This window comes from Vicugna pacos, chromosome 10 (genome assembly GCF_048564905.1).
Source record: "Vicugna pacos chromosome 10, VicPac4, whole genome shotgun sequence".
In the NCBI taxonomy this organism is placed as follows: domain Eukaryota; kingdom Metazoa; phylum Chordata; class Mammalia; order Artiodactyla; family Camelidae; genus Vicugna; species Vicugna pacos.
This window is the reverse complement of record NC_132996.1, coordinates 55,447,392-55,473,298: the sequence shown is the minus strand read 5'-3', so window position 1 is coordinate 55,473,298 and position 25,907 is coordinate 55,447,392. Positions and strand designations below refer to the sequence as shown.

Sequence of the window (25,907 nt, the reverse complement as noted above, 5' to 3'; positions counted from 1 at the left end):
TTAGTTTTACAAAAAGGAAGGAGTTATAGGATTCGAGGGACAGGAGTGTAAGGTTGAAAGCAAGCAAGATTAGTTTCAACTAAAGAAAAATTCAGAACCTTGAGTGATTAAAAGATAACCATAAACTCTACCTGGGGAAATGGTGTCACTTTATCTCCTGCTCAGCAGGTTGTATTATTCCTCTTTGCTGCTGTGTATAAAGATGCTTAGATTCCAGATAAGTCATGGCAGGAATAGTAAACAAATTATTTTCTGTTTCCTGTGAGCATAAATACTGGAATGAATATATTTATATATATATATATATATATATATATATATATATATATATATATGACACATATATGTTCACATACATGCCTTTTATTTCTAATGTTTATATTTTAGTTTCAAATTTCATGGAATGGTGAATTTTATTATTAAAGAATGAGCTACTTCTCTTGGGGGAGGGTACGGCTCAGTGGTGGAGTGCATGCCTAGTATGCACAAGGTCCTGGGTTCAATTCCCAGGACTTCTGTTTAAAATAAATAAATAAATAAACCTAAAAAAAAAAATTACCTCCCCCACTTAAGAGAAAAAAAAAAGAATTAGCTGCTTCTATCATCCAAAAAAGGTAGAAATCAAAATATGATACTGCTACTTATAGCCTGTTATGTAAGCAGTGATTTGAGGGTTCAAACGAGGATCGTTAAAAAATCAGAAGATAGCGTTCAGTTTCTTTTAGTTAATATCTTTCCCTCCGGTACAAATATTAGTGGTGAGGGAAACCACATGCTTCTGTTCATATTTCTCCTACTAATGGGAGATGAGATGATTTTCATCACAGTTAAGTTAGAAGAATGAATCTGTCATACATGTCACCTCACAGAAGCATCTAAATGAAATGCCAATGTTATCATTTTCCACATCCCTTAATCACCATGGAGATTAAGTACTAAATCAAAAGTCTGCAGAGTTAACCAAAAACAAAGTAATATTGAGTATTTGATGTCTGGGGAAAAAGTATGGACCAACTCTATTCATTTCTTTTTTCTTTTTCCTCTAGCAAATTTTTCTTCTTTATTATGATATTAACTACAGTCTATCAGTTACTGTAACTATTTAGGTAGTTGGTGCATTCCCAACTAGCATTTAAAATGCTTGTGACAGATAGCAACTCTTAATACACTGTGCCAAACACAGTGTCTGCATGTAGTAGATATTAAAAGAATAGTTGTCAAATGGAAATTGAATGACCTTAAAAAATCATATGCGTGGTATATATAGGCAGCCTAGCACACAATGAGCATGTGCACGGCTCTCAATGAACATGGGCTGAATAAATGCAGGAATCATGAATGCTGACTTTTGCCATTAAGTCGCTGTGGGACATGATCAAATCACTCATTTTTCTCATCAGTAATACAAGGTGTTTCCTAGTTGAAGGATGCTTTTCTACCTACTCTTCAGACTCCTGGAATTACTGAAGTACATTCCAGGAAGAATGAAATACTTCTTTAGCCAATGATAGATATGTAAAGTGCCTTAGTTTATGTTGGACTAAGATATTCTTTAAAAAGAAGAGCTCCACACTAAAACTGTATGGAAAATATTGGTGGAAATTTGCCTTTTTAAATCAGCTTGAATACGTAAGAGTTAAAAAACCATCCAGCTGTTACTGTAGTACCATAGAGAATGAACAAGAGGTCCTGCTATTCCAGAAGCCACATTCAAATGAATGTGGCATTGATTTCATAACAATATTGGAGACTTTTCTTAATTGCAAAGGCATATAACAGGTCCTTCACTACAGATAAAAAGAAATGTATGTTCATTTGTCATCCATACCAGAAGCTTCAACGAATAATATTTTTAACAGCACAGAATAAAATATTTTATTTTTTCTCTTTTCCTTACTCCATATTCTCCTTTTATTTAAGAGTGCAGAAAGCATTTTATCGGATTGCTTTTTTGATAGACTTTTGGGTAGCATGGGCTTGTTTCCCTCTCCTCAGACAATTTAGATTGGCAGGTTGGAAGGTAAAACTTTGCTGTTTGGATGGATCTGTTGGAATGTAAAGATGGCTATTGGTTGGTGTTAATTAAACTCTAAAGTCAAAGATGCTGACTCTAAGACACTTATCTGTGGCTTAGTAATACTCACAATAATAACAGTAGCAAATAACAGTGGTGATATTAATACTAATTAAAAGCTCTATTTAATTTTATTTGTTGCTTGCTCGCACCAGGCACTGGGCTAAATCCTTTAAATATGGATTCTAATGTATTCCTCATGACAACCCTGCATGCCAGCTCCCATCATTGCAGAAGAGAAAAATGAGCACTTTTCCCAAGGTTAATACTTAGTATGTGGTGAAGCAAGATTCGGTCAACTTACAGTCTAATAGGAATGAAAATGAAAGGACACGCACAGATTTCACACAATAGTAGAATGTGAGTGTGATAACCGAGACACATACACGTTTATGTTTCTAAGATTGTTCATCTGTGTATTGGTTCATTCATTCACTTGTACAGCTATGCTCTCAAGGTTCACAGTATTACTTTTACCCAGAATTCCAGAGCTGGCAGGTCCTCAGAGCTCCTCCAGTCCTTACACCCATTGCCAGCATCCCTTTCTGTAGCATCCTCGGGAGCTGGGCCCAGAACCCTTATGCTGAGTACCTTTACCAATAAACAGGCTCCCTGCAGGCAGGGACTGTCCACTGTTCAGTGCCTATAGGTGGGACTTGAGCCAAAGCACATTTCCCTCTACCTTCCCTTCTTGGTTTTGCCTAATAGAGCCGGTGGAGCCAATTAAAAGTGCCTGAGCATGTTTTTCAACAAGCTAACCCTTCTCTGAGGCCACTATTCGGCTTCTTCTCACCACCAAGCCTTCTCAAGGGGTTAACATCCCAGTGTTGCTGTGAGGTTAGAACTGCGCACTTACGCCAAGTGTTTAGGAAAGTGACCAACACGTAATAAGCACTCTACAAATGACAGGTGATAATAATAATAGTGATAGATGCTTATTGGATGAGACAGGGTTTATGGAATTCTTATTCTCTTGGCTGACCGCATCCTGTATACAATTATTTGGACTTTCCTTAAATGTGTTGCTGCTGACGGGACGCAGTGTTTCAGGTTCACTGGGGTACGTCATTAAATTGAGCCCAATCAATTAAACTTTGATTTAGTGATTGACTTAACTGATGGGGCATTGGCAGTGCCCACTTTCGCATACAGAATATCCGGGTCCTGCCTTGTTGTTGTATTCAGTGTCCTTTAAAAATTCTAAACCATGGCCCGACTTTCTGATTGCTCACGAGAAAATAGTAAGGATAAAAAGAAAAAGGGAAGGGTGGAAACTCATTTATAAAAGTAAACAGAAGCTATTTCCATGATCCCACCCTAGATGAATGAGGAATGGAAAATAAGTGAATGTAGCGAAAGGCTGACCATTGATCGTGACAGGTCCTCCGTTCAAAGGCTTGAATTCGCCTTTTTCACTAAGCATACCAACTCTTTATTAACATGATAAAAGTGTAGTAAAATAAAAAGGTTTCGCTACGGACTGGACAAGGCCAGACGGCTGATTCGAAGATGGTAAAATGTGCAGCTCCCTGGAGCCTGGAGTACCTTTTAAGGCTGCTTTTGAGTGACTTGTCCGTCCGGGTGGGGAGTCTTCAGGAGGAAATGCGTCTTTGCCTGGGGTTGGGTCAAGGGCTGGGTTCCCAGGGCTCCAAGGAACCTTGAGGAGAAATCCCTGAGGCAAAGCCCAGACAGAGGGAGTCTCCAGATCCTCGGAAGGGGGAGGAGAGGATTCACCATCACTCCAGACTGGTTTTCAGTTGCAACATCCCTCAGGCAAAGAATATGCCAACAGCCGTTCTCTCCTGATCTGACTCTGGTGGCCGTGGCATCCTCCCAGGTTCTGAAGTCTCAAGCTGAGATACGGTGTCAGTCAGCTGGAACACCAGCAGTGCCAGGGGCCACTTAAATACCTTTTCATCTGCTTGTGCATTGCTTTTGGAGGGGGAGATGCCCTAGGATGTGGCTCCTCATCTTGCAGGAATAATGGCACTTTCCAGCTGTCTGGGATCCTATATCACCGAGTCCAATCACCTCATTTTGCAGGTCACGAAACTGAGGCTGAGAGAGAGGGGCCTTACCCAGAGTTACTCAGCTAGTCCGTGACAGACCGCCGTGGAGCTCACGGTCAGTTACGTGGCCTCGCTGGGCTTCTCTTCCCAAATCTATAAAATGGAAGTGAGGTGTAGGTCTACACTGTCTAAAATCCCTTCTTATTCTAATATTCTACTGATAGGATTTTTAACTTTAAACTCCGAACTACCAGTGTGAGTTCCAGTTTGCAACAAGCAAGAAGCTCTTATAAAAATGATGCATTTGGGGGTGTCTAAACGACAGTGTTTAAGCATCCTGATGCAGGCTAAAGTCCTAGTCAGTATTTTGCATTGTGTGCGGATCCTTAACTCAGTATAGGGCGTAGATTTGAATTCCACATTTTGAAAACGTACCCTGGTTGTGAGTATGGTTGATAAGTTACTCTGTTGTGTTCTAACACTACAAACAGCTGCTTAATAGAACTAATAATACATGTTTCTTTATTAATACTGCCTTATGTTTTACTCACGGCTGAAAAGTTCAGGTCACATGAAAGAGTAAGGATGCTGAAGAGGTCCTGCCGTACAGGATAACAATGCCTAAGTCTGCTTTTAATTTGTTGAAAACTATTGTTTATGAACAAGGATTGGCTTTTTTTCTCTCTCATTTCTTCAGTGGACACATTTTAGAAAAATTGACAGCAAGTCCGTTATGTAATGGCAGCTGTAAAAGCTTTCATCAAGAGTGTGCATGTTTGGTGTCTCTGTATGAAATAAGCTGGCTGGGTTCTAGGGGTGGCAAGAGTGAAATAAACCTGGGGTTTCAAGTCATTGTCTCTCTGGATTATGGAGGAGGGGGTGCGTGTGTAGGAGGCCCATGAAACTTAATATCCCTTTTCCGTTTCTTTCCCCTAAATTCATAATGCAAGTCTTTCTAGTCTTTTCAGATTCCCCGTCAGGTACCTTAAATATCCGTCCCCCTCTGTTAAATATGTGAACTTAATTTATTTCTGAAGTACAGCTTATAATGCAGAGAATTCTGAGATTAGAAGAATTTGTTAGTTATGAGGGAAGCATCTTTATACCATTATTCATGTCGTTTTCAGATACTTATTACCTAGATGGCATTTGTTAAGTTATATATAGTAGTGTTTTCAGGGATATTATAAGGATCAAATGAGATAATGTATATGAAAGAAATGTGTACAATAAAGCATGATAGAAGTCTTTTTTTTATGCTGCACATTAAAGCAAATGGATAAATATATAGAAAACAGTAAGGGGTAGAGAAGGAGAGCGTGAGAGAAGCAAATACTTTACTTTTACAATAAAACTCATGGCTTAGAACAAAGAGACTACCAGGATGCAAATGAAATATCGCTGCTGGAGTATCCAGTGCTCAGCTTCTGAAAATGTTACATACATTTGAGTTGCTTGAGGATACTGTTAAATGCAAAGTCTGATTCTGTAGGTTTAGGTCTGAAAGTCTGCTTTTCTGAAATTCTTCCATCTGATGCAGCTGCTGCTGCTGCTGGTCTCCAGTACTTTGAGTAGCAATATCCTGCTCCATCAGATTAAGAGGCGTGGCCGAAAGTAAGCTAGGTGTCTCACCGGAAAAGAAGTCAATTTGTTAACATGTTTGTTGGGATTTCGGCTCTCAAGGGAATACCATCCAGCCTGGTTAAGGCACCCACCCACCCCGGCCCTTGCCACACAGTGTAGGAGCTTTCTGCACTGTCTGGTTTTATTATTAAGTGTTGATAAAGCATTCTGCTTCTCTTGGCTGGGCTTTCTAGTGGAAAGATGGCAGCTAGAGAGAGGTTTAGACACAACACAATTAGGAATAAGGAAGATCTTGGGAGCCAACACATTAGGAAGGCGGTGGAGTTCTTTTTTGCTTCTTTAGCAGGCCTTATCTCATAGAGGCCACTGAATCCTGCCTGAAGAATTTTGGACATGCCATTGGTTGTCTGAGCCATCTACTCTCCCTTGGGATGTTGCATATTTACGCTGAGCTGGGTGACTCACTTCTCCAAGATAAAAATGAAAGAGGAAGGAACCGTGTGTGATGTCCCTCGTTTTTTGATATTCTCCCTTCCATTCGATACACATTGACTAAGTCCTAGGTTACAAAGGAGCGGACCACTGGCAGGGACATAAAGATCACAAGAGGCGGTCCCAGGGATTCTCAGTTTGCATTTAGACAAACTGACATGAGTGACAGACAGACACGCCAACCCAATACAAAGCAGGCTGTGTCTAAAAAAAAATCTAGCTCTGGAAGTATCGTGTTAGAGATCTGAAAAAAATATAGAAATCAGCTCTGCTGGGGAGGGAGTTAGGAAGACTTTGCGAAGGGGGAAGAATTTGGAACATGGTCATTTGCACATGGAGGCCAGAAGACAGCTGGAGGCAAAGTCTTTGTTGTATTGCAGGCATATAAATAGAGAGCTCGAGCCAAGAGACATAGGTTAGTGTCATTTGACTAACACAGTGCTGAGATTAAAATATCATTCTTTGGAATTCAGGCTAACTCCTAGAGCTTGAGTGGGATTGTTGGAGGTGAGGGAGGACCTGTCCGGATGGTGTTTTTGCTGTTGCTTCTCTCAAATTTTGATTTTTTTTTTTTTTGCCTCTCTGGGCCTAGTTCATTGGAATCTGCAGGAAAAAGGATCACCTTATATACAAACACCTGTCCTTAGCATATAGGACACAGCACTTCAGAAGGTACATCAATCAGGGACGGGAGAGGGAAATATTTTCAAACTGCCTTAGAAGTGTGTTTTCATGGTCAGCCATTTACCCATTCGGTGATCCTCCTTTACAACCCTGACACTCCCATGGGATAAGGATGTTCATTTCCCTAACTTGTGTGAATTAAAATTCCTTTTTAAATGAACTTTGCCGTGATGGTTACTTTGCAGTGTTGGTTGGTTGTAAAGAAGAAGCCTTTTTATATCTGTTTGATATGATGGCACTTAGACATTTAAAAAAATAATAATTCTGGAACCCTCCTCTGGTTGCTGATTGCCTTGCCGGGTGCCATTGGCTGGGTGGGGTACTGGGGTACCATCTGGGATTTCTGTAGTCCATGCAGTCTAAGGATTAAGTGCAGACAGAAGTGAGGATAATCAAAGGACATTAGTCATTATCAAATCCAAGAGCAAGTTTGGGGTCATTGCCAGGAGGCGAAGTACATTAAAAAATCAGAGGTAATCAAGAACATGTCAAGAAATAGTTGGATAAAGCAGTGCCCACTTGTTCTTACTGGATATTGAATGTGTTGGCTGAGACTGGCTTAGAGAACCAAGAAAGTATTTGAAAACATCGTTCCGTCTTCTGTATTGCCCACCCATGGACAATATTCTCTTAAGAGCGCAGATGAACGAAGTGAAGCTTGTGCTATTATGCAGTTGGCCCTCTATATCTGCAGGGTCCACATCCGAAGACTCAACCAACCATGGATCAAAAATATTCAGGAAAAAAAAAATTCTGGAAAGTTTCAAAAAGTAAACCTTGAATTTACCATGCTGGTAGCTATTCACATAGTATTTACATTGTCTTCACAGCTGTTTACAGAGCACTTAACTTGTAATAGGGATTATAAGTAATCTAGAGATGATTTAAAGTATATGGGAGGATGTGGGTAGGTTATATGTAAACACTATGCCATTTTACAGAAAGGACTTGAGCATCTGAGGATTGGGGGATCTGTGGGTGTCCTGGAAACCAATCTCCGCACAGATACCGCGGTCGACTGTATTAACTTCAGATCCTTTTGCATTCCACTAAGCAAAGTGATGTACCACCTGTGCTAAAAATGCGTTTTAAATGTATCTGAATTAATTAAAAGCCAAGAGACTCCAGACACGGTTGACTCTATGAGACTCTGATTTTTATTTCTTTTTTTGAAGTCCATTCAGCTGTGGCTTTTTACAGGTTACTTTGCACCCTTTGTCATTTGTTCTGTCATTGCTTCTTCTTTAACTTCCCTCTTCTCCCTCTCGCACTCCGATGTTGGTGCTCTGAGACATCATTATTTTGGTTCTTGTAGCTTGCTGTCCATTACAAAGCCAGGTAGTAACCAAACATCAATGGCATAAATATTTCCTACTGAGAGTTAATTTGACAATCATCTAGCATTCATCCCTTTTGTTTTTGACTTTAAACATACGAATAAGACACTAAAAGGAATTATAGGGGAGAGTAAAAGAGAGGGATGTGAGAATAATGGAAAAGGAATGAGGAAATAAAACCAACATATGTTAGGTGCCAACATGTACCAAAGACTTCGCTAGTTCCCTTATAGACGTGGTGCTGCTCTGTCCTTGCCATGACGTTGTGTTGGGGACGTCGTCAAGCCTGCTTTACCACTGGGCAGATAGAGAGGAAGGGAGGTTCTAATTAGAGATGAAAGTCACGCAGGTGCCCACCAGCGGAGCTGAGCGAGTACCTGGATCTCTAACTGCTCTCTGCCGTCAGGCTCAAAATGGGACGGTTGGTGGCTGCAGTGAAAGTGCCCATCCTTCTCTGTTCACGGAGCAGCTTGGACTCTGCCGAGATAAACCATTTAGTTAAAAGGCAGAAAAAGAATGAGATTGAGTAAAAGCTACAGTTTCACTCCCTTCCAACCAGATGAGTGACAACTGCCACTATGCAAAGATGAGTTCGTTTGGGAACAGCACATGAATTGCAATTCAGGACAAGCAAACTATGGCAAAACACACTGGAAGAAACAAAGGGGAGGCCAGCCTTTGTTGGGTCTGGGAAGAAATCGGGGAGGGTTGTTTTGAACAGAAGTTTGCTGGGGGAGGAGAATTTGGGGTTGCTGTGGTTTCTTTCTCTCAAGTGGTAGCAGTCTCTCTCTTCCTGCTGATCATGTCAGTTGAGACCAGAGGAGTACCTGTGTGAGAGCTCTCCCTTCATGGCTTCCTGACTCCATGTTAAATCAGGTTTCTTTTATCCATTTTCAAACCTTGAACCTAACATATATGGGCTGCTCTGTGGTGGTAATCATCTTTGGACCTGAATATGACCTGTCTATCCCTTAGTCAGCAATTAGGAACCATGCTGCGTGGCCCCAGAGCTGTCTAGTCCCTTGATATATAGTCTGTATATGCTTAATATGCAGAAATTGATTTTTCAAATAAATCAAGATGACCATGTGCGTCTGTGTGTGTGTGTCTGTGTGTGTGTTTTCTTTATAATCCCTATCTAGACTTAGGTATTACTTGTAAAATACCTTCTCAGCTCTGCGCATTTTTTTCTTTAAATAGCTACATATTAGGCACCCACTGCATCCTACTGTTTTGGGAGTTGTGTTAGTCAGGATTGTCTGAACTCTGCTGTGGTAGCAGATCCATCCTGAAGTCCCAGTGGATTAACACAAGAAAAGTTTATTTTTTGTGCTTGCTCAGGTTACCGTGGGCCCGCCTGTTCTCCAGGGTGGCGCCCTCTCGCGTGATGGGGAGACCAGGCTATTTTACGCCTTTCCCTTCTCAACCCATGGCTTCCAGATTGTTATCACTGGGGAAAAGAGAATGGGAGTGTCCTCAGGGAGGATTTTCTCTGCCTCCCCTCCCCTAAAGTGACACATATACTATTTACAACCCACTTGTCCCAGGTCACCTGGCCCCACCTAACGGTGAGGACCCTGGCAGGGAGGGGCTGGACGTAGCCTTCTCTAAGTCCAAAAGGAAGAACTCATAGATCCTGGTGGGCACTGTTGAGGGACCACAAGTTCTGGGAGAACAAAGATGAAAAATCTTAAGTTACCTCCTATGAGAGCTGTGTAATCATATGAGGAAAACAATAATTACAGGGGGGTATTTAGGGCTGTATTACAATTTGGCAGGGCCGGTAGCTCCTTAAGCCCGCAGCTGCTGTTCTCTTTGGAGAGTTCCTTTTTCATCTGAAATAAGCGACTTGGGATTTAAAAATGCCTTGTGTTCTCTTGTGCTCATCCTGTCCACTTTGTTTTCTTCAGTCGAGGTCAAACCGTGTTTAAAAATGAAGCCTGGGTCTTAGGACTTCCTTTCTGGAACCAGTGACCTGATGGCAGCTGTTGGTTCAACAGAATCCAGGAAATTTTCCTTGCCCACCGTGAGCCACGGAGGGCAGAATGAACAGCTCCCTCTTTGTCGGCCACTTGTTCTTTATAAACACCTCAGCACTTACGACGGGCATCGTCAAATACAGAGATGGTTTTTCTGGCCTCAGCCATACAAACAGCAAAGCTTATGCATTGGGAGAGATCTATGCCTTGTGGGAAAATCAGAGTGAATGAATAAAAACTACAAATAAGGCCACGCAAGTTATGTTTAGGTTTGAGAGCGTGAACAGGTCCATGGGGCTGGGTTGAAAATGTCACGTTGCCAGAGTGTCTAGGTATTTTCTCTTTGTGTTGGGTACAGGTGCTTGGGTTACAACTCTTCTACGTAAAAATCCTCAGTGAAGAGCTAAAAAATTAGTGTCATGTCGATATGTAAGGAATGCAAGAATAAAAAACTATACCATTTTCTGAAAGTTTCTTTCAGGGTGAGAGCAATTTTCACTATTTGGATCTGATTTATAACTGTAACGTGCCTTATCATAGATTTAAGTATTTGGTTTTCACTGTCAGATGTTTCAACAATTGCTTTCTGTGCCTTGATTTTCAACTTCCATTGAATTTAAGTTATATCCATATAAAGGATTTGATTCTTCAGCATTTAGACATATGTTACGGCCTCTAAGTAAGTATTTTCATTGAATCTTGAGAGGAGGTATAGTTTTTGAGATTTTGAAGATAAACTCAAAAGGCAAACTATGAAAATCACACAAATAATAGTAATGATAATAATATAATCGTGCATATTCATTGGGCATTCATTATGATCCAAGTATCAAGCTAAGTGTTTCACCAGGATCTTTTCATTTAATCTGCGTGTTTATGAGAGGCAAGTATTCTTACTGGCCTCGCTTTACAAGGGCCTTAAGAGATGTTACATAAATTGCCTAGCATCACATGATCAGAAAGTATCTGTCTGACCTACTTAAAGTTAGCCAACCCTTGACCTGCTACAAGATATTTGGTTAGTTTCTAAAGGTGTCAATAATACACTACACCAAAATATAGCCAAAGAAAACTTCAGCCTAAACTGTGTATTTTAACTTGCATAAAGGGAGTATAACTTAACAAAAGTACGGTAGTTAGAATGAAGTTTGGAGATATACCTTAAGCAGTAGGGGTACATTCAGTGTTTATCTGGAAGTATCTATAACCAAAAATCCAATACCTAGTACAGTAGTCCTCAACCAGGGGCACTTTTGCCTCCTCACCTGGGGGACAGTTGGCAAAGTGTAGAGACATTCTGTTGTGATGACCGGGAGGAGGGGTCGAGGCTAGAAATGTTCAAACATCCTACAGTGCATAGGGAAGCCCCAAGTATTATGAAGACCAGAATACCAGTAGCACCAAGGTTGGTCTTGTATAAAAGAGTCATTTCTTGTTAGATAGGTGAACCCGTGTAATTAAGAGCTCAATCTTTGGAGTCAGTAGAACCTGGGCTTCAGTTTCGGCTCATGGCTTGGCTTTGGGAGTTTAGGCTCTCTCAGCCTTCATTCAGTTACCTACAAATTGGAAATCATGGTAATTCTTACCCTACAGGTTGTTCTGAAGGTTAAATGAGAGAATGCGTACAAAGTGATTAGCATGATCCCCTGGAATTCGACAATGATCAATAATTTTAGCTGAAGAAATGATAAACTTTGGTTAAATAGTCAAAGTTAGAATTGTCTTTTGAGACCCTCAGAGACTGCCGTTGAGCAGGTGTTAGAAACAGCTTCCTCCAGGTCAGATAGCTTTGTCTTAAGTCTTATTTCCTCTACTTATCAGCGGTGTGACCTTGAGCAAATGCCTTAGAACTCTCTGTGCCTCCGCTTCCGCATCTCTCAGATAAGGGTGTAAGTAGTATGTATCTTCTAGAGTTTCTCTGAGGCTTAAATGAGAGTATAAATTTAAAGTCCTTAGAGCAGTGTTTATCACTCAGAAGCAGATGGTTGTTAGCTCTCATTATTCATTTACTTAATATTGTTAGATAAGGCATAACATGCATATCAGTTTTCTAAGTAACTGAACATTACCTTTTGAAATACAAGCCCATTTTTTTTAACAATTAGAGTAATGAAAATTGCTCTAAAATTATACTTTAAATTCCCTTTCTTATTTTAAAATGAGTGCTAAGTGCTATTTCACATTTCTTTGGTAAGTCGGGAACTTTGTCATCATACTTTTGTTTCTTGTAGTGGATTATGGTCCATGAAGCTTTTCAAACTATTGATGTTGGAGGATTGTTCTTACTGTAGGCTGCCGGACTGTTTCATTCTTTTCTCTGCTTTTAAAAAAATACTGTTTTTGCTTCCTTTCTGTCAAAAGATCAGCTGTTTGGGTCTTGTAGTCTCTATCTTAACTTTTCTAAATATCCGCATTAATTACCTGATCAATATTTGTTGAACACGCTATGTGCTATGCACTCTAAGGTATATTAGTGACCCAAACGAAACAGTCCTTTCTTAGAGTTTACTATTTAGCAGAGGTAAATATTGAAGACATAATGCCAGTTAACTGTTTAGTTCAAATGTGATCTATGCCAAGACTGAGCAGTATCAATTGCTATCCTTAGGACCAAACCCTTTTGGCACGGGCTATAAGACAGGCCGTCATGGAAAACTGATCATCAAGTGGCAGTCTGAAAAGTGAGAGAGCATTAGCCCAGAAAAGAGAACAAACATTACAAGCAGATGCAACAGCATGTGTAAAGGTCTTGATTTTGGACAGGTCATGGCATTAAATGAGGCATTTTTTTGAAGTCCAGTATGGCTAGAGACTGCAAAAGAAAATCCAGGTTGGTGGTAGTATGGATGAGGATAGAAAGATAGCCAAGGTCTGGATCAAGCATGGTCTTCTAACGCCTGCAAAAGATTTATGGGCTTAAAGATTTGATAGACAATGGTAAGCCATTAGAAAATTTATTCTTCTTGTTAATGTGACAGATTTTCATGTGAAGAATGACTTAGGAGTAGGAAAGATTGGAAGCAGAGACACCAGTTAGATTGCTGCTGTGGTGGTCCAGTCAAGATGTGATGCAAGCTGTCCAACTTGTGTCTCCAATGGAAGTAAACAGTTTCTGAGAAATAAGACCTAAAAGTTCTCTGTGAGAGGAAGGTTGATATTTAGTTTCTGGACTTGGAAAGATTCATTTTGGCTTGTTTACCTTCCACCTTGTTCTTGGCAATGCTCCAGAGGGTTACAGCTGATGAATAGTCTGTTTCCAAATGAGTGAAACTACACAGCAATAATCAAAATGAAATCGTATTTATATAATACTTAAAAACTGTCACGTATTGCATTTAATCAGCAAATTTTCATAGCAAGTGATTTTTACCCCCCACTGTCCTTACAAAACTGTGGTCTAAGTTGATGTACCTTAATGTATTGGCAATAGGAAATGTCTAACTCAATAAGCCATTGCACATAATAGAAAATTTCACTTGTCCTATCTTACAGAGAAAGTTGGAATTGAGTAGAAGTGGTCTTCCATTTCGTTCTTTGCATAATAGGAGAGATATAAAAATGTTGACTCATGAGTTCTTGGTTATAGCCATGAGTGCTCTGACAAAAAATACAAACTTTATATATTGAAATAAGATATTTACTTAACATCTATGCATACAAAATATATGCCATGTGAAATATGAATTGTGTGAAGATTAAATATGTATACACAGAGCTGTGTTGTGTAGGGTCTTGAATGACATAGTTAGAAAAACTGGACATTCTATTTGGAACATCTATATAACCTATTCAGTACGGGAGAATCAAATGAGATCATTTAGACAAAGTGCTTGATTTAGCACTTAACACATAATATTTAATATATTTAAAATTTGCATATATAGTTTAGATATAATTTTTTATCATACATTGACTATATGGTTTATTGTAAATCATATGAGTAGATAATTTGATATAAGATTACATACACAGATACAAATGTACATCTATGCACATACATACACTGTATTAGCTATTGATTATTACAACACAAATGGTTGCACAGTGATACTCAAAATAACATACAGCCTTATAGACATATTTGGTAAAATTAGTTTAGTTTTGCATCTGGGGGGGTGGTTATTTATGTTCTGGGAAGTTACCATAACGCAGATGTTAAATGTTAGCCATGAAGATACGATTTCACATGAGTTGAGATTCTGGCTCAGTTTCTATATCCTGCTTTCTCTCATTCACTCATTCATTTCTCTATTCATTATTTAAACAGATATTTACTAGAACTCTACTCTCTGCCAACAACTATAACCTGTCCTTAAGAGTCTTACAGTCTTGTAAGGGAACAAGCATGAAAGCAAGTAATTGCAATAAAAATGATGTCAACAACATGTGGTACATCCTTTGACAGTAAGAACGTACCTACTCTCTTATAGATAACATATGGCTAATTATTTTGTACATATTTGTGGGTCATTAAAAAAATAGAGAATAGACGTTAAATAGAAACTTAAAGGAGTCTTTCTAAGTATCTATTTTTTATTCAGCTTCTTGTCTTCATCTACCACCTACACGCCAAAGACGACCAAATGATTATCAGTCATTTCTATCGCTTTTTCTTACTCCGGAATCCTATTTTCATCCGACTTTTGGCAATCTGTAGGTAGATGTTCCATAGATATCTCAAATTCATTCTGCCTAAAACAAATTCATTATGCTCCTTCCTCTTACAAAAATGATTTCTCCTCCAACATGTTGAAACCCTGTTAAATGTATCATCACCCACAAAATCACCTCACTGAAGTCTCCAAGTCCTGGTCAATGTTCATTCAGTGTCTGCCCTTGGCCAGTTGGTCATCAAGTCCTCCTCATCCCCTGCCAATTTTCTTCCTCTCCCTTTTAGGTAAACACATGCCCCAAATTAACAGCATAAGAAAGCAATTTGCAAGTTGCTAGGCAGCAATAGTTGAAGGGAAATCTCAGAAAATCAAGCCAGTGACTTGGTTATTGTGTTATCACTATGTTGTTCCTTTTTCTGTGAGTTAAAAATGTTTATCTTTAACATGGAATACTATTTTAAATTCTGTTGATCTGTGGACTTCAAAAGCATCCTCATACACATTTCCACATTGATATACTTGCTGAATTTCTCTTTCCTTCCCATCTCATATTTTATGCTTCTAAGGGTAGTTCCAGCTATGAATCTTAGAGTCCTTTTCAAATGCCCGCCTGCTCAGGATTTGGATGGGAGACGCATACAGCAGTCCCTATTTATGGAGAAGTATGTTATTCATTGATACTAGTCATTGAAAAGAAATAATCAACATCACGATGACGAACAATATCACAAGTTGTCCCTGACCATATTCTGAGTGTTCCTGAAATTTCCTTCTGGTCCATACTCTTTTAAGGGTCACTTATTAATTCATAAGTGTAAGTACAAAATTTTCTGGAACATAGTAGCTGCACAGGAAGTGGTGAATCCTATTGTCCCTTGAAGGGTTTTTTTGTTTTTTTTTTTTTTAAATCTGTGAGCATATAGATTCCTAAACATCCCTGAATCTAGGGAAATGTTTCTACATTTCTAAGGAAAGTAATTGGGAAAAGAACTATAACAGTTTTCTTCTTTGTCCTTTTTTTCATTTTTTGTGTGTTTTTAAATAGTTTGATATCCTGGCAAATATGTGGGATGGTGTTAATATAAACTATAGGTTAAAATGGAATGTTTACCTATGTCTTTAAATCTGGAGTTATAAATGGAATAGTGCCACGGATACAGAGGAAAAGGCTGCTTGGAGGGGAGGAATCGATAAAGAAGGTAATTCCTCCTTGAAGAGGTAGAAAAACAGAAGGTTAAATTTGCTTGGAATATTTCTTGAGTAAATGGCATTACTACTCCCTGAGTTTCCAAGCGACGACTTTTCCCCTCTCTTTTTGAAAGAATGGAAACTTTGATGTGCCTTCATAGCTCATATCTCTTTTGGCCTGCGCGTCCTGACCTGCTATGATGACCCAGCTCTGTCAGCAAACACGAGGGTCGTGGTTAGATACCTATTTATTGGTCCTTAGCTATAATTGGCTTTGCTGAGCAAACAGCTTTTGAGCAGCCACCCTCAAACAGACCATTTCCCAGGATGCCAAGGGGAACCTGACAGTGGAACTTACTGCATCCTTTATCTATGTGTTATCTTATTGATGATATGGAGGAAGGAAAAACTGGACCAAAGGGAGAACCTGTGATTCACAAATACAGACCTCTCAGGTGCAGACGAGAGGCGTATATCCGAGAGGAAGATTTGTGAGTCTGATCTCACACAAGCAAAGGAGCACTGTTAGCACTTGCTTGTAATTCATGGTGGGGCGCTTTGGAAACATACCACTGCTCGTCGCTGCGGTGCATGTGCTGTGCTTTCGGTAAACCAGATGAATGTGGGATTATTTGTATAGCATGGCGCTCAGCGTGGAAGCAAAGGGAAAGTTTATTACTTGTTTTCTCCCCTCCCCCGAGAGGGATTTGTTTCACTGTGAAGTCAGACTCATAAAAAGGCTGCAAGTCACGATCGATGCCGTAGCTTCCTTGGAATGAAGTCCAAACTATAGTCTATTCCGCTTTGCCAGTTTGTCTGGAAGCCACACAAATATGGGCAAATACGGGGATCAGAATTCAATTAGATTTGCCCCAGCGGAAGAATGAACTGCTTCACATTTGGAGGTTGCTCAGTAAATATCATAGCCTTTCTGATACTGCGTAGTTGAGATGCTCTAATAGGAAGGACTTGATTTAGAAGAGACGATTGAAGGAGAGCAGAGGGATGAGCTGTGAGATGGATGCGAGTTAATGGAAAGAGAAAGGGCTTTTGGCCCAGCCTGGGCATTCTAGAGTCAGAAAGACTTGGGTTCGAATCCTCCTTCCGCTTCTCTCCGCCTCAGTTTCCTCTTTTGCAAAACAGCGCTCATAAACCTATGGTGCAGATTGCTCTCTGGATTAAATGCGGTAACAGATGACTCATCATTTCCTCCTTTCCTGGCAGGTGGCAGGTCTACCCTGAGTGGTAGTTCTTGGAGCCTATCTTTACATTTTCTTTTTAATTAAAAATCCATGTTCTATTTCAGGTTTCTTATATTTTAAATAACCCTGCTTAGCAATCTATGATATTTTATGGTACTTTTTTTCCCCCTTAGTATTCTTATGCTCTTTCCTTCTCTTTTTAGCACCCATTGTTTCTATAGTCTATGTAACCCTCTGCTCTCAACAAGGAATAATTGACTCGAGAATGCAGGAAAATGATTGTGCATTCAAATGAGAAGTTGCAAACCCTCTATCAGCCTAAGAATTTACATCTTTCTCCTCCGTCCTCTAAGCTCTATGACTTTTTGAACCAGATAGGTCATCAGTATTTTGGGCGGAATAGCGTCAGTGATAAATGCATTGACCTAATTCTAACTTTGCAGAATAGCTGTATTTGGAGGAAGAGAGACTAGAGATGCAGGCAGGCTGAAAACTGTCATCATCATAATCATCATCTTCAAAGAGCATCACCTGCTTACGAAGATGAAAAGAGATAAACATAGGGTGACCTTTACAGGGTCTGATAATCCCTTGGGAGGAGGGAGAGGCGCGATCATTGATTTACCACTTATTTAAATGATACTTAATTTTAAAATCAGTTTCATCTGCCAGAGATCTCCACCATAAAAATTCCATACCTCTCCATCCCCGTTTCTGCAGTCGGCTCATTTGCACTGTGTGTCCTCTGCCTAGCCTCTTTTTTGCAGAGGTGGACACTCTTGATGTGCGTTGCTAGGCTCTCAGTGCACTGTGTTGCCACGTTAATTTTATGTTATGGCACCAGATGGGCGATGACAGAGAATAACAGCCTTTGCGACCTCACCTTTCAGGAATGGTGGATGTGAGATTCAGTTAATAAATGATGTAAGATCTCCTTGAATCCTGAGATAAAAGGCTGTGTAAAATCTGAGAATTGCTATTTCCCTAGTTCTAAATCAGTATCTTTTGAGCTAATAGGCATTTAAATAGCTATTCAAATGCAATATGTGCTCTGTGTGTGTGTGTGTGTGTGTGTGTGTGTGTGTGTGTGTACATATATGTGAAACAGCTACATCTCAGTCCTGGAAAGGAATTTAGGCTGACCCTTCATGTTATATCCTTAAGAACTGAGGCTCAGAAATGAATTTTCCCAAGATCATAGAGCTTATTAGGGCTAGCGACCAAACTAGAACCCGAATTTCTTAGACCCACTGCTCTGTGCAACATACAAGACGGCCTCACTCTAGGTGTTCTATATAGACTCCGTGAAATCTGACCAAGAGCTAAGGAGAAATGGTCTGTAACTGGCCTTAAACCATTTTCAAATATAAGCAGGATGATTACTGCTACATGAAAGGTTGTAAATGACTTTCCATCCCATTGGGCATAGGGGAAGATATAAGCTTGGAGCTAACTCTGTACTAGGGAAATATTGCTGGCAACAATCCACGTCGTTTGCCAGGGCAGCAACCACCTTCCACAACTGAGTGGAGTTTAATGCATTTTTGTGGTGGAGTTGAGGCAATGCAGAAAATTGCTCACGGCAAGTACACAGAGTTTTCTTTTGTTTTGTTCTGTTGTGTATATCAGGACAAAAGAAAGAGTTAATTTATTGGCCTAATATTGATCCAGCCTAAATTCGTTTGCTGATAGGGATGGGATAGTAGTCTGAGTCCTAATGGAATGAGCTCTGGACTGTGAATCAGGTGCCTTGAGATTAAATGCCCAAGCCAGCATTTCTCTTACTAACTCTATCATTTCTGCCGAATCACTGAACTTCTCCGAGTCTCGTGATATTTGTTTTAAAAATGGAATGAATAACTTCTAGGTCATGTAGTTTGTTTCTGGATGACGGGGAGACAAAATGGGTTAGACCGTGTTCTCTAGGAGAAGTAACTGTTTAGTTTGGTGGATACGATGCAAATACCGTGTCAGAACTGGCTGTGCTCTTCAATTCTCCTAACTGCATCTGGGGTGGAGTAGTTTCCGGGACTATTTTCCCAAAACTATAATGCTTAAGCGAAGACTTAAAGGAGTAGAGCGATTAGCCAGGAGAGGAAGACTGAAGGAAGACAGTGAGATCTTTGCTTTTTGTCCCAGGCCATTTTGATCTGTCACTCCAGTACTGCTGGACCATAAAACATTATGCCTTCAGGTGGCCCTTTAAATAACAACTGAGAGAACATAGCAAAGAACGAAGGAGACTCTATCATTAGAATTCAGAGAAGTGGTAGCAAAGGAAGGACCACTTGTCCATGGGGAGTCAGAAAGATGTCTTGAGACCAAAATGACAGGAATTTACTAAATACTTACTCCATGCAGGCTAAGCATTTTTACATCTGTTACCCTGTTTAATCTCAACAACAACAACAAAAAAATCTGTAGGTAAAAATTATTATTTATTTTAAATTTTAGCGATGAATTAATAAATATAGGCTCATAGGAAAGTAGGTTATTTTTTCAAATACATCTGGAAAATGAGTAAAAGTATTGTACGAAGAATCAGGTTTATCGGAGTCAAAGATCATGGTCTTTAGGCTGTGGTGCCTTGTCTTTATAAATTGTGTTTGTCACATGGCATTTATTATGGGCGCTACAAGTCTTGAAACATGGAAGTTGCAGAAAGCTGAAAAAAATAGGCAAATAGGAAAGGATTGGATTTGGGGGACCAAGACATCAATAGATGAAAGGTTATTAAATAAAACTCACATTGTGGGGTGGAGATTTATACACACATGTTGAAAGATACAGAGGCTAAATGGAACTGAAATTATATATAACCCAGATCAACATTCTATAATAAGGATTTTAATAAATGTGAAGGCTATTGAGTATTTGGCAGCCTCTGAAGAATAAAAAGCTATTGGATTTCGAAAGTCATCTCATGGGAAATATTGGAAGCTGAATCACTTGAGGGATGTAAAGCTAAATTGGATAAAACATATCTCATCTCCAAAATGATCTCTCTGTGTAAAATGCATGTCCAAACACACAAAACTACTTTTAATTTTTACAAACTGCATGTCTCAGTGTATTGAAATAATGGATTTAATCTAAGTAAGAAAAAAACCTAGAAGAGAAAACCTTTCTAAAAAGGAGTTTGCAGGTAGAAAAACATTTGTAAAATAAGTTTCAGAAACTGAAGGCGCCTTCCAGTTGGATGGAAAACATGCAGTCATTTAAAAATAATTAGTTTTGCAAAGGGATACATGAATGGAAGGTCTTGGAAAGGAAGCAAAGAATTAATTTCCCAAAAGGCACCGCAGATAAAATTGTGGTTGGCACATTTCATTCTGCAGACACCCCTCTTATTGGTATCTTGTCTGTTCTCTTGGGTGCCATTTTGGAATAGTGTGTGCTCTAATGATTTTGTCCAATCATGCAAATGAGAAAGGCACCTTTCAGAAACATCACCCTGGACAGACACGCTGAGCCCAGCCATGGTTGGTCCCTTCTTAAAGGATCTGAAAAGAAATGGCAGAAGTGGTTGCCTAGACCTTTATTAAGTGGGAGTTTTTGGCTCTTATCTGGCGTAATCCCCCTGGATTCTCCTTGTTCAACAATGGAAGAGAAGATCATGAGATTGGAAGGAGCCATTCAACTGGCCTGATGTTTTGTGTTTGTCTGCTCTGAGTCCCTGGGTCACGTTAGCACTCATCCTTTCCTGCCCTATACGTATTTAAGTGTTGGTGTTCTTTCTCATACCTTTTTTTTTTTTAAGATTGCTCAACGTATTTCATCTCTTGCATCCCACCTACTTCAGGCCTCACTTGCTTCTCTAATGACATGATATTATGTGATGCTATTTTTGCCGTTTTAACTGGTACCCATGGAACTCAGTGGAATCTATCATGATTTCCCCACTGCAAACATGATAAAGAATGGACTCATGATCCAGCCACTCAGAGTCCTTTCTAATATGGAAACAGTCTATATTTCTAACCTTTTCTTATAGTATCTTATATTTTCTTTTCTTTTTTTAATTTCTTCATCTTTTCCTATATATGGCTTTGCTCTGCTCAGGCTGGTGACTGACCACTCACTATTCCTGAACCTTGGTTCATGCTTGCCCACTTTCTAGGTTTTGCTTAAACTGTTCCTTCTGCCTTTATCACCATCTCTCATATTCCTTGTTTTCCTTCTGTTCTGTTTACATTACCTACCTATTGAAACTTTACTGTCACCTCCTAAGAAGGGGACTTGATCTTCCTTGGTAAGCCCGGTCCCTCTGTCCTTGAAGCCTGAATAGCATTTGCCTGGCATCTTCCCTGTGTGCTCATCTTAATCCACGATGGGACTCATTGTGGTAACTGAAGTTTCTGTTGTAGGGATTTTTAACATGGAAGGTGATGGATAAATATTTACTGAATGTACAGGGATTATATCTTTGAAATCCATTGCTTTTCTTCATTGCTTAAGTGAAAACTGAATTCAGAAGCAATCTAAATGCCTAGAGGTAGAAGAAAGGCATAAATGTGTTATAACACATCCATATGTGGACTGACAGGCAGTCATTAAAACAAGGTTTCCAAAGAACTCTTAATGCCATGGGAAAATGATTATTATATACTGTAAATTTTTGACGTCCACAGGAAATCCTTCCTGTTCCCTTCAAAGGTGTCTACATTTTTACTAATAGTATAAAATAATAGTAGCTAACACTTACTGGTTATTTGCAGTGTGCCAGGACATCTTCAGTTGCCCTGAATCTTATTTAATATATAAAAATATACCAAGGCTCAAAGCAGTTGAATGTTTCCCAAAACCAAGCACTTCAAATGAAGCAATGGTGGTTAAGAGGGAGAGAGACTAAAATCAGAATGCCTGAATCTGAGCCATTGCTTCATCACTTGTAAATTACTGGCTCTCACTATGCATTTGATGTATTAACTATAGAACAGAGATAATGATAGTTGTGAGGATCAAATGAGATAGAGGTACAGTGCTTGGCACAGCACCAGGGGCATAGAAAGCTCTAGTAAAAATGAGCCATTTGTGTATCAGGGCTAGTACCATGCCTGGCGAAATACATATCTGCAGATTGGGTGGAGGGAACCCAAGTCTGACTGGTGCTCTTCTCTCAATGACAGCCTCGCCATTAACACAAGTCATCACATACACAGCAGTGAGGACAGAGCAGAAAAGCCACACAGGTTCAGATTATGGGCACTCTAATAGACTCATTCATCAGCTGAAATTATTCACAGCCCCTGAATGATTCAGCTTTATATCTTAGAAAATACAAATCATTACAGGGCAGGGCAATTCAAAATAAAGTAACAACAGTTGCACACATGAATGCCAAGGACTATTGTAGTGGTAAGAGAGGAAAGCTGGAAGTCAATTAGAGATACATAGAATTAAGTGTGTATTTAGAAATAGGGGTGGAAGGAGACTGAAAAGAACTAAGAAATATGCCAAAATGTTGACAGGGATTGTGTTGGGATTAAACGATTATGTGTGCTTTCTTTTTTTAAGTATTTTTATTTAAATATAGTGTGCCTGTTTTAATGTTCTATGAAGTTCCAATTTGTTTAGAGTAAGGAAAATATAATAAAAATTAACTCAGTCCTCTAAATTCTAAAAAAAATAAGTTCAATCGCTGCAGATCTAGATCTTTTTTAGTTTAGCTGCAAGTTGAAAGCTGTTTCTTTGGCTAATAATTTGGATTTTTAATATGAATCAAATGATCCTGTATAGTATTGGCAATAATGCATTAGAGTTTCAAGAGTACTTGTGTCCGTTGCAAGGTCACCCAGGGGGTAGTGATCTCTCACACTTAGGCCTTCATTCCAATGAGCATAATTAGGAATTAAAAAATGAATTTTACAAGGCAAATGCACATCTAAACTATAAAATGAAATAGATGGACTGATGGCCCCCATCCACCAGGAATCTGTATGGATGCACCATAGTGTGGTGTGGATATGGAAAACCGATTCAATGCTCAGCTCTTAACACTTTTATGATGGTTAACAATTTTTGGCAGGCTTAGGAGTTGACAGGCCTTTCTGCCATAAATCTTGACGCATTTCAGTGATTCTCATTCTAGCACAGAAAGACAAGTGATTACAGGAAACTGTCATCTTAAAAGATTTAACGTTCAGAGGTATTTGGACAATTACAAGCAACGTATAAAGTAGCCCTGGTGAAATGCAGCGGAGGGTGATTTGGCATGCTGAAACTCCCTCAGAGGAGGCGCCATGCGACTCTTCTCTTATTGCGGACTTTATTGAGGGGAATAATGAATGGTTATTCATTAATTCATGTATTCCCTCCACAGATATTTCTTGAATATCTACAATGGACCAAGTACTATTCTAGGCACTGGGAATAAAGCAGTGAACAAAACAGACAAAAGTCCTGGCTCTTTTGGAGCTTAACAATTTAGGATATACATGGCTGGGTTGGTCGAGGGGAGTACAAAAGTAAACAAATATATAAAATATGTATGTATCTAAAGCCACACTGCCTTATAGAAATTTCTTTACTGGCAGAAAGTTTTTATAGCTGTACTGTCCAGTATAATAGCCACTGGCTACATATGGCGGTTAGACCCAGGAAATAACCCTAGTGTGACTGAAGGACCAAATTTTAAATCTTTTGTCATTTTAACTAATTTAAATATAAACCTAGAAAACCACATGGGGATAGTAGCTACCATATTGGAGAGCAAAGGTCTAGATAGTTCAGAGATGACATGGAGGGGTGGGCAGGGTGTAGAGGAGTGATTGCGGTTATAAACAGCGTGGTCAGAAAAGACATCTCAAGGAGATTTTGAGTGGGGAAAAAAAAAAGGTGAGAGAACAAGCCATGCAGGTAGTTAGAGGGAGATGTTCCCAGGCAGAGAAACTTGGAGGTGCAGAGATCTTGAGGCGGTTGCCATGTGGCTTGGAAGAGGAATGACATGGAGGCCAGTGTGGATGCAACAGAGAGAGTGTGTGGACAAGTAGGGGATGGGACTCAAAGGGCCGTGGAGCCATGGCGAGGAATCAGGACCTTTACCCTAGGTTTAATTTTATATATACCTACATAAAATTATATATATAATAAGATATATATCTATATATAATATATCCACGATAAATATCTATTAAAATATATATATAATTTATATAAATTTATATAAAATATATATATATATATTTATATATATAAAATTCTTAGTCCCAAAGTTTATGATTCAAAATCCACAAGAGCCCCTTAGTTACTCTAAAGTCCTTTGCTGACCTGCCGGTCAGCTAGAATATTTTATCAGGCCCCATTGTTATTTCATAATTGAGTCTAGAATTTCAAATATTCGGTGGTTCTCCAAGTAGCTCTTGGACATGCATTTCCCCACCATCCTGAGTGATATTTATAACCACAACCCTCTTTAATCTTCTCTTGACCCTAGCAAATTTGTTGTTCTCTTTTCTTGGGATTGATTGAGTTTATCTGTAAAATTCAAATCTAGTGGTAACACGATGGAGAAGGAAATATGCCAATTTTTATAGGCAGACAATCCTGTGAAATTAGTGAGAATTATATAGATAACGGTGCGGAAGGAGATCCGAATGCAAAACGTGTTAGAATTTAGAGCTTTTAGTCACGTGAAACTACACAGAATGTTAAGGAGATTGTGGGTATTTAGACTCGTCTTGAATTTCACCTCACTGAAGTATCTGTCCCATCTGAAAACTCAACACATATGGACACTTGGCTTTCATAAACGTTTATCTTTGATTTAGGCTTTACCTTTGACTGTATTTTTCAAAGACCCTAATTGCTTTGTAAGGGTGGTTATAATGCTCTCTTTCCAAAGTTTATTTTTAATAAAACAATATGTATATGCAAGGCCATATTCTTCTTCAGTTAAAACATCAGTATTTTAGAATTGCTGCCTTTTTAATTCATTTTCTTATTTGAATTATTTAGCTCGCTATTTATGTCATGAATTCATTGTCCTTGTATAAAGAGAGATGAGAAAAGATGCAAAAAGGCATTAACATTATTTGAGTGCCCACCATGTGCCAGGGTCTGTAAAAATAATACTGCTATCATTATTGAGTGACAATAAATTTATTGTAGGGACAAAAAAATGAAGAATGTTATCATTGTTTCCTTATACATATATACTGTGTGCTGTTTATCTTGTTTAGTTTGTATCTCAGAGTTGCAAAGTAGCTGGAATTTTTATTTTAAAGAGAAGAAAATAAGGAGGTACAAAAAAAATTTGCCAAAACACACACATTCCTTGGGCGTAATAGAACCAGGACTCAACCCAGACCTTTTAAAACTATACAATCTGTGTTCCTTCCATCGTTTTCTCTCTCTTCAATTATAACTTATTAATAGTTGCAAAATAATATTTTTACATCCTGGCTTTGCTATTTACTAGCTGTATTTACTATTTCTTACAAAAGTTACTTATTCTCAATAAGCCTTAGTTTCCTTTTCTATAAAATGGATTTTTTTTTGTATTCAGTTAAGATTTATTTAGGTAATTGATGTAGGCACTTGATATAATACACTGATTATTTTCTTAAGCATTTTTTTAATATTTATACTTCACTTCTTTTAAAAATGAAATACTTTAAAAATGAATTAAAATGCGGATATGTATTAATATTAAATGTTACACAGTTACTATATTATGTGAGATAATCCATGTAAACACACAATAAAGGGCTTAGAATGGAGTAATCACTCATAAATGCTAGCGAT

The 25,907-nt window shown here is 38.9% G+C and overlaps 1 protein-coding gene across 13 annotated transcripts in view; it reads left to right on the top strand.

The window, feature by feature from the left end:
• The window catches only part of LRRC4C (leucine rich repeat containing 4C), a 1,285,379-nt gene that overhangs the window by 1,174,224 nt on the left and 85,248 nt on the right, over positions 1 to 25,907 (top strand). The gene's annotated exons all lie outside the window — the stretch shown is intronic.